Source organism: Lathyrus oleraceus, chromosome 7 (genome assembly GCF_024323335.1).
Source record: "Lathyrus oleraceus cultivar Zhongwan6 chromosome 7, CAAS_Psat_ZW6_1.0, whole genome shotgun sequence".
NCBI lineage: Eukaryota > Viridiplantae > Streptophyta > Magnoliopsida > Fabales > Fabaceae > Lathyrus > Lathyrus oleraceus.
Window position 1 is genome coordinate 391,025,764 of NC_066585.1, and position 8,701 is coordinate 391,034,464.

Below are 8,701 nucleotides of genomic sequence, written 5' to 3' on the forward strand. Positions count from 1 at the left end.
GGTAATCAGCTCATTAACATGAATATTTTGGTTTATGAACTCTTTGTTTTGTTGGGTTTGAGTAGTGATAAAATTTTCCATAATTTTCTCAAGGCTCGGCTTTGGGGGTACAGGTTGCATAGGTTGATTTGGTCTTGGGGCTTGATAACCTGTTTGTCTTGGAGGTGCATTATTTTGGATAGGGTTATTTTTTTTATAGGAGAAGTTCGGGTGATTCCTCTATCCAGGATTATAGGTATTCGAGTATGGGTTCTCTTGTGTGTAGTTCACTTGCTCAGAGTGGGTTTTGTTTAATAGACTACATTCTGCAGATTGGTGTCCTTTGGTTCCACATATCTCACAATTCGACGAAACTGCGGCTGCAGTTTTCAGGTTTATGCACATATTCTCGACCTTGAGGGCTAATGCGTCCATTTTAGCTTGCATCATGTCTATAGAGCTTAGTTCATGCATTCCTCCTTGGGCTTCCTTCTTCTCAACTGTCGCTCGTTCGACTCCCCATGATTGATGGTTTTGAGCCATATCTTCGATGAGGGCACTAGCTTCAGGATAAGGTTTGTTCATCAGTGAACCGTCTCCGACAGCGTCGATGGTCATCTTAGTGTTATAGTGAAGTCCATTATAGAAGGTCTGAATGATTAACCAATTTACTAAACCATGATGTGGGCTTGCTCTTAACAACTCTCTATATCTCTCCCAAGCTTCGAACAACGATTCTCCTTGGTTCTTGGTAAATCTAGTTATATGGTTTCGAAGAACGACGATCTTACTTGGGGGAAAGTATCTAGCAAGAAATACTCTTCTAAGGTTATCCCAAGTCGTAATGGAATTGGGTGGAAGGGAATCTAACCATGATAGGGCTTTATCTCTGAGGGAAAAAGGGAATAATCTTAAATGGATTGCCTCAGGAGAAGCTCCATTGGTTTTAAAAGTGTATGCTAATTGGAGAAAGCTTTTTAAATGTTGGTTTGGGTTCTCAGTAGCGAGACCTCCGAATTGTCTTTGTTGCACTAGTTGCAACAAGGAGGGTTTAAGTTCGAAATTATTAGCTGGGAGGGTTGGGTTTACTATACTAGAACTAGGTTCTTCGTTGGAGGGTTGGGCGAAATCTTTAAGAGGTCTTTGGTTTTGATCTTTGGCCATAGCTCTCCTAATTCTAGGGAAAAATAAACGTGCGTGAGCGTAACATTCAGGTTCCGCCAGAGGGTATACTAAGCTTCCGGTGCTGCGAGTTCTTCGCAATGACCGGCGGGTAATAGCCTAAGTCTAAACGATATAACAACAGGGTATGAAATTTGACGAAATTGGTCCCCGGCAACAGCGCCAAAAACTTGATGCGTGCTTTTCGCAAGTATAAGAACGCGTCAGAGTAATATAAAAGATTATCGAATCCACAGAGATCAAGTGTCAATCTATCGTTATCTATTGTTATGGTGTTTATCAAAGGCAAACAAAATAAGTGTTTTTAGAGTGTGCAATGAAAAGTAAAGTGTTGAATAAAGTTCAATTAATAAAGACAGGCTCAAATGTAATTCACATAATCAATTAATAATCCAAGTACTTGTTAATAGAACTACTTATGGGCAGTGTTTCCTACTTTGAAAAGAACCAATTTAACAGGAATTGTCACTTTCGCGTATTCAGAACCGAGTTGTACTCCCTAATCAAACCCTCTTATTCTCACTTATAGAAAGGCGCGCAGTGCGTTAGAGTAGTAAACCTATTTTTAAGAAATATAGTATCTTGACTAAGTTGAAAAGTATTTTAACCTGGATTTCTTAACCAAAAGAGGTTCTTACGAACCAGACTCTAAACTTATAAACGCGTCCGAAAATAGTTTTAAAATCTCTTTTCTTCTTAAGTTGAAAACTCCTAATGAACTAAACAAAGCGCTTTCGCTGTATTTTAAATAGTTAAAAACAACTAAGTTTAAAAAGACGTTGGACGGCTTTCGATCTTACCCAACGGAAATTAAGTGCGGGAAAACTTAAGTTGAAAGTCAAAATAGCCCTTAAGTGTTTCTACGAACAATTGTACGGATCATCAGTTCAATTAAAATCCTTACATTCTAACCTTATAGGTTTTGTTAGACATGGTAAAGTAAAGATGCATTTTAATTTAAATAAAAGTAGTGCTGAGTGCGGAAAGTAAATAAAAGTAGTGCGAGTGCGGAAAGTAAATAAAAATACTGCGAGTGCGGAAAATAAATAAAAATAGTGCGAGTGCGGAAAATAAATAAAGTAGTGCGAGTGCGAGAAATAAATAAAGTAAAGACAGTGCGGGAAATAAATAAAGTAAAGCGAGTGCGAAAAGTAAATAAAATAAAGAAAGTGCGAGAAATAAATAAAGTAAAGCGAGTGCGAGAAATAAATAAAGTAAAGCGAGTGCGAGAAATAAATAAAGTAAAGCGAGTGCGAGAAATAAATAAAGTAAAGACAATGCGGGAAAGTAAAGTAGATAAAGGTAAAGCAATAAAAACCTGCTCCAATCGGAGGGTTGAATAAAATGCGAAGCGAAAATGAAAATGGTGGCAGGATTAACTTCCTTCCAAAGTGCTCCAAACTCGATTACAGACTCGATCACAGACTTGATTACACAATTGTGGTAACACCCAAATGCGAAGCGATTACCACTTTGAAATACTGAATATATGCCTAAGTGAAACTAAGTTTGCTCTAAGTTGCATCTTCTCTAAGTTTGGATGATTAAACAAATGAAAACGAGTCTCTATTTATAGGCAAGTAAAATAATGGAAAAGACAAGGATGCCCTTCAGTTTGAAATTGGGAGGGAAAACTTTTCTTCTTGTGGCACCCGCCACAACACCATGGGGCCCGCCATAAGAGCAAATTGTGGCGCCTAAGTGGAGGTAGTGGGGAACGTGGGAGCTGAGGGAAGTTGAGCTAGGAGACGTCACGGCTGGGCCCATGGCGCCAGCCACAGTGGGAGCCACAAGTGCAAAATGCTGAATTTTAGTCTTTTTAGCTCATTTTCTTTCCTTTTCTCGATCGGGGCTCCGATTAAAGTAAAAACCTGAAAACAATGAGAAACATAATAATAACATAACAAAATAACAATAAAACCACTAAAATGCATGCGAAATCGGAGTCAAAAATACGGTGAAATTCAGTGTCATCGGTATGCCCATCTCTTAGGAATACCTGTTTCTAACAAAGTGCCCTTTAGTTGATTGGAAGAGATTCCCAGATCTCATCTTATTGCTGAAGCCCTTCTCTTGAAAAAGCCTGAGATAGAGGCTCATTGGGTGAATGATGACATTGAAATTCACCGTATTTCTGACTCCGATTTCGCATGCATTTTAGTAGTTTTATTGTTATTTTGTTGTGTTATTATTATGTTTCTCTTTGTTTTCAGGTTTTTACTTTAATCGGAGCCCCGATCGAGAAAAGGAGTGAAAAAGAGCTAAAAACCCTAAAATTCAGCATTTTGTACTTGTGGCTCCCACTGTGGCTGGCGCCATAGACCCTGCCATGACGTGTCCTAGCTCAACTTCCCTCAACTGCCATGTTGCCTACTACTTCCACTAAGGCGCCACAGAATGGCCTTGTGGCGGGCGCCACAAGAGGAAAAGTTTTCCCTCCCAAATTCAAACTGAAGGGCATCCTTGTCATTTCCATCATTTTACTTACTTATAAATAGAAACTCGAATTCACTTGTTTAATCATCCAAACTTAGAGCAGAGGCAAACTTAGAGCAAACTTTGTTTCACTTAGGCATATATTCAGTATTTTAAAGTGGTAATCGCTTCGCATTGGGGTGTTACCACAATTGTGTAATCGAGTTTGCGATCGAGTCTGTAATCGAGTTTGGAGCACTTTGGAAGGAAGTTAATCCTACCGTCCTTTTCATTTCCGCTTTGCATTTTATTTAACCCTCCGATTGGAGCAGGTTTTTATTGCCTTACCTTTATCTATTTATTTCCCGCACTGTCTTTACTTTATTTATTTCCCGCACTATCTTTACTTTATTTATTTCTCGCACTTGCTTTACTTTATTTATTTTCCGCACTCGCACTACTTTTATTTATTTCCCGCACTCGTTTTACTTCTATTTATTTCCCGCACTCGCTTTACTTTTATTTATTTTCCGCACTCGCAGTACTTTTATTTATTTTCCGCACTCGCACTACTTTTATTTACTTTCCGCACTCGCACTACTTTTAAATTAATGCACTTTTACTTTACCATGTCTAACTAAATCTATAAGGTTAGAATGTCAGGATCGTAATTGAACCGATAATCCGTACAATTGTTCGTAGAAACACTTAAGGGATATTTTAACTTTCAACTTAAGTTTTCCCGCACTTTATTTCCATTGGGTAAGATCGAAAGCCGTCCAACGTCTTTTTAAACTTAATTGTTTTTACCTAGTTCAAAAACAGCGAAAGCGCTTTGTTTAGTTCATTAGGAGTTTTTAACTTAAGAAGAAAAGAGATTTTAAAACTATTTTCGGACGCGTTTATAAGTTTAGAGTCTGGTTCGTAAGAACCTCTTTTGGTTAAGAAATCCAGGTTAAAATACTTTTCAACTTAGTCAAGATACTATATTTCTTAAAAATTGGTTTACTACTCTAACGCAATGCGCGCCTTTTTATAAGTGACAATAAGAGGGTTTGATTAGGGAGTACAACTCGATTTTGAATACGCGAAAGCGATAGTTCCTGTTAAATTGGTTCTTTTCAAAGTAGGAAACACTGCCCATAAGTAGTTCTATTAGCAAGTACTTGGATTATTAATTGATTATGTGAATTACATTCGAGTCTGTCTTTATTAATTGAACTTTATTCAACACTTTACTTTTCATTGCACACTCTAAAAACACTTATTTTGATTGCCTTTGATAAACACCATAACAATAGATAACGATAGATTGACACTTGATCTCTGTGGATTCGACAATCTTTTATATTACTCTGACGCGTTCGTATACTTGCGAAAAGCACGCATCAGTGAAGAAATGAGGATTGTTTGGTTTGACTTCTAAATTCCTCATCAAGGAAGCTACTGCCTTCGCTCAGGCCAGTAGTGTGGATGCTTTTGAAGCTATCTTTGTGCTACTCATCTATGGGTTGGCTTTGTTCCATAACATTGACGATTTTGTTGATGTTAACACCATCAGAATTTTCTTGATTGGGAATCCTGTTCCTACTCTGTTAGGAGATATGTACTTCTCTTTGCATCTAAGGAATTCTAAAGGTGGTGGAACTATCATCTGTTGTGTTCCTCTTATGTACACGTGGTTTATTTCGCACTTGTCTCAGACGCCTGCTTTTATGGAGAAAAAAAATGTCTACATTGGTCTCAGAGACTTATGTCTCTCACTAATGATGATATAGTTTGGTATGACCCTTCACTAAGCAACTTAGAAATTATTGATTGTTGTGGTGAATTCTCTAATGTGCCTCTCATCGGTAGATAAGGAGGAATTAACTACAACCCTGCTTTGGCTCGTCGTCAACTTGGGTTCCCCTTGAGAGACAAACCTAATAACACTTTGTTAGAAGGTCTTTTCTATCAAGAGGGTAAAGATCGCCAAAATTTGAAGCAGAAGATTATGCATGCTTGGCATAATGTGCATAGGAAGGGAAGATCCGAGCTTGGTCTGCACAATTGTGTAGCTTTAGAAGCTTACACTCTTTGGGTGAAGAAGAGAGCTTTGGAGTTGAAGATGCCTTATGCTTGTGAAATACCTATGTCTATCGTAGTGGTTGAGCTATTAACTCTCCCGAAACAAGATGTAGAGGAGTTGGAAGACGCACTCGCCAAGATGAAGCAAGAGAAGGATATGTGGGAAGAGCGTTTCCATGCTTTGAGCAGAAAGCATGAGGAGTTGTAGCTTGAGTCTAAGGACAAAGATGCACTTATTGAGCTACTTGAAGATCGAGTAACAAAGAGACAGAGAGAACCGGAAGTTTCATCTTCCTCTAGTTTGCCTCAGCCTTCCGTTGCTTGGAAGAAGATTGTTGATCAGCTTGTCCTCGAGAAGACTCAGATGGAAGCTTCTTTTGAGACTGAGATCCAATGCATTCAAAGGAAGTACGCGCCTGCAACTAGATCTTCAGACATTGTTGTTAGGGATCCTTAAGATGACTAGCCTCCTTTTCTCTTGTATTTTTATTTGGTTTCTGAAATTGTACTCAGTGTAATCCTTCCAATTATATAAATAAAAGAGATTTTTATGGTCATATCAAAGTGTTACAATATATATATTTGCAAATAATATAGTAAGTTCCTTGAAAATAAATATAATCAAGCATTGCATTTCATGCATCATTTGCATAAGCAGGCTTCTCTTTCTCCAGATATCTCATTGGTATTTCTTCTATGCTTCAGCCAAACTGAGTCATCGATATAATACCTGTGCCAATCACTCAAAGATTATGGAGCATCTAGAGAAAGAGAACAGAGACTTGAAGGACGAGATTGCCCGTCTGACTGCCATGATGGAGTCAGTACTAGCCGCTTAGAACCAGTCTTCTCTAACGCCTACAACTTCTCCTCCTCAAAGAACTGTCATTTCCGAGGTTGCTACCTCTACCATTCCTGCAATTGCTGCTCACTTTGCGCCTAACATGCCTGTCGGATTCCCGTGGGAAATGTCGCCTAATTTCATGCCTGAAGGATTCGCGCCTACATTCGCTTCTATGCCGCCATCTAGCCCGGCCATGTCTGTGCCTCCACCTATTGTGCATACTCTACCCTGTGTGGAAGACACCATCTATCATTTTGAGCCGTCTGAGGGCCCTGATGTGTATGAGAAGAAGGATGAGATGAAAGACCAATTCCTTGAGTTGCGAAAGGAGTTGAAAACTTTGAGGGGTAAGGATATATTTGGTATGAGTGCTGCGAAATTTTGTTTGGTTCCAAATATGAAGATCCCAGTGAAGTTCAAAGTTCCTGACTTTGAAAAGTACAAAGGGAATACATGTCCACTCAGTCATCTTGTGATGTACGCTAGAAAAATGTCTACTCAAACAGATAATGATCAATTGTTGATCCATTATTTTCAAGACAGTCTGACCGATGCCGCTTTGAGGTGGTACATGGGATTGGATAGTGCGAGCATTCACACGTTTAATGATTTGGGCGAAACATTTGTGAAGCAGTACAAATATAATGTTGATATGGCGCCAGATAGAGATCAGTTGAGGTCATTGTCTCAGAAATACAAAGAGACGTTTAAGGAGTATGCTCAGAGATGGAGAGAGCTTGTCGCTCAGATTACCCCTCCTTTGGAAGAGAAGGAGATGACCAAAATTTTAATCAAGACCCTGAGCTCATTTTATTATGAGCGGATGATCGCCAGTGCCCCCAATGATTTTACCGAGATGGTAAACATGGGGATGAGGCTAGAAGAAGGTGTCTGAGAGGGACAATTATCTAAGGAGGAATTGTCATCCAGCAAGAGGTATGGTAACAGTTTTGCTAAGAAGAAGGAGAGCGAAGCTAATGCAGTGTCTGTTGGAAGGAAAAGGAGGCCTCATGTGAGAAGAAATCAGTCACCCCGTCAACACCATCATCATGTATCATTTGTGATCCTAGTATTTTATAACAATCAGTCAACACCAATTCAACCACAACAACATCAACAACAACAACCACAATAACGAACAAACACTTACAACAACAACAATACCAACAATCATCAACAACAACAAAATTTTGAGAGGAAGAAGGTCTCTTTCGACCCGATTCCTATGACATACACATAATTATACCCATCGTTGGTTCTCAAGAACCTGTTGCAACCAAGAAACCCACCTCTAATCCCTGAACCACTTCCGTGGTGGTACAAATCGAAACTCCGCTGTGCTTTTCACCAAGGAGCTCCCGGTCATGATATCGAGAACTGCTACCCTCTAAAGTATGAAGTCCAGAAGCTGGTTAAAAGTGGAATGGTGTCCTTTGAGGACCGTGCGCCGAACGTCAAAGCTAACCCACTACTTGCCCATGGGAATTCGTATGTTAATATGGTGGATGGTTGTCCTGGAGAGTTCAAGGTATTTGATGTACGCTTTATTAGAAGGTCCTTGGTGACGATGCATAAGGATATCTGTTTGGTAAGCGATGGTTGTGCTATCTGCAATGTCAATCCCAAAAGCTGTATGGTTGTGAAGAGAGACATCCAGAGGTTGATGGATGAAGGTTTGATTCAGATTCTCCAGTCCCATCACGTGGATGATGATGTGAATGTAATAGTCCCAATATTCAATACTCCTGAGAGAGTAGTGATCCAATATGACAGCAACAACAATAACAATGTCAGCAACATATCGGTATCGCCGTTGGTTATACGCTTAGCGGGTCCCGTCCCATATGCATCTGATAAGGATGTCCCATATCAATACAATGCAACCATGTTAGCGAATGGTCAAGAGGTTCCTTTGCCCACGACTAGTTCTGTTGTGAGCATAGCTGGTGTTACTAAGGTGACCCGTAGCGGTCATGTGTTTGGGTCGGTGTTTCCGAAGAATGTGGGAGATATATCTGTTAGCAAGAAGGTCGATGCACCTGTGGTAGATTCTATTAATGCTCCAAAGTGTCAGTATGGTGAATCCAGCGGTTTGAAGCATAACGATGATGATGAGGTGCTTCATATGATCAAAAAGAGAGAATTCAATATGGTGGAGCATCTGTTCCAAATTCCCTCCAAGATTTCAGTGTTGTCTCTGCTAGTGAACTC

At 39.6% G+C, this 8,701-nt stretch overlaps 1 non-coding gene across 1 annotated transcript; it reads left to right on the top strand.

Annotated features, from left to right (window-relative positions):
- The first annotated feature begins 652 nt into the window (after nucleotides 1–652).
- On the top strand, nucleotides 653–759 carry LOC127109396 (small nucleolar RNA R71). Its single transcript, XR_007796695.1, has one exon. It is a non-coding gene; the product is annotated as a small nucleolar RNA R71 (small nucleolar RNA).
- Nucleotides 760–8,701: the final 7,942 nt, after the last annotated feature.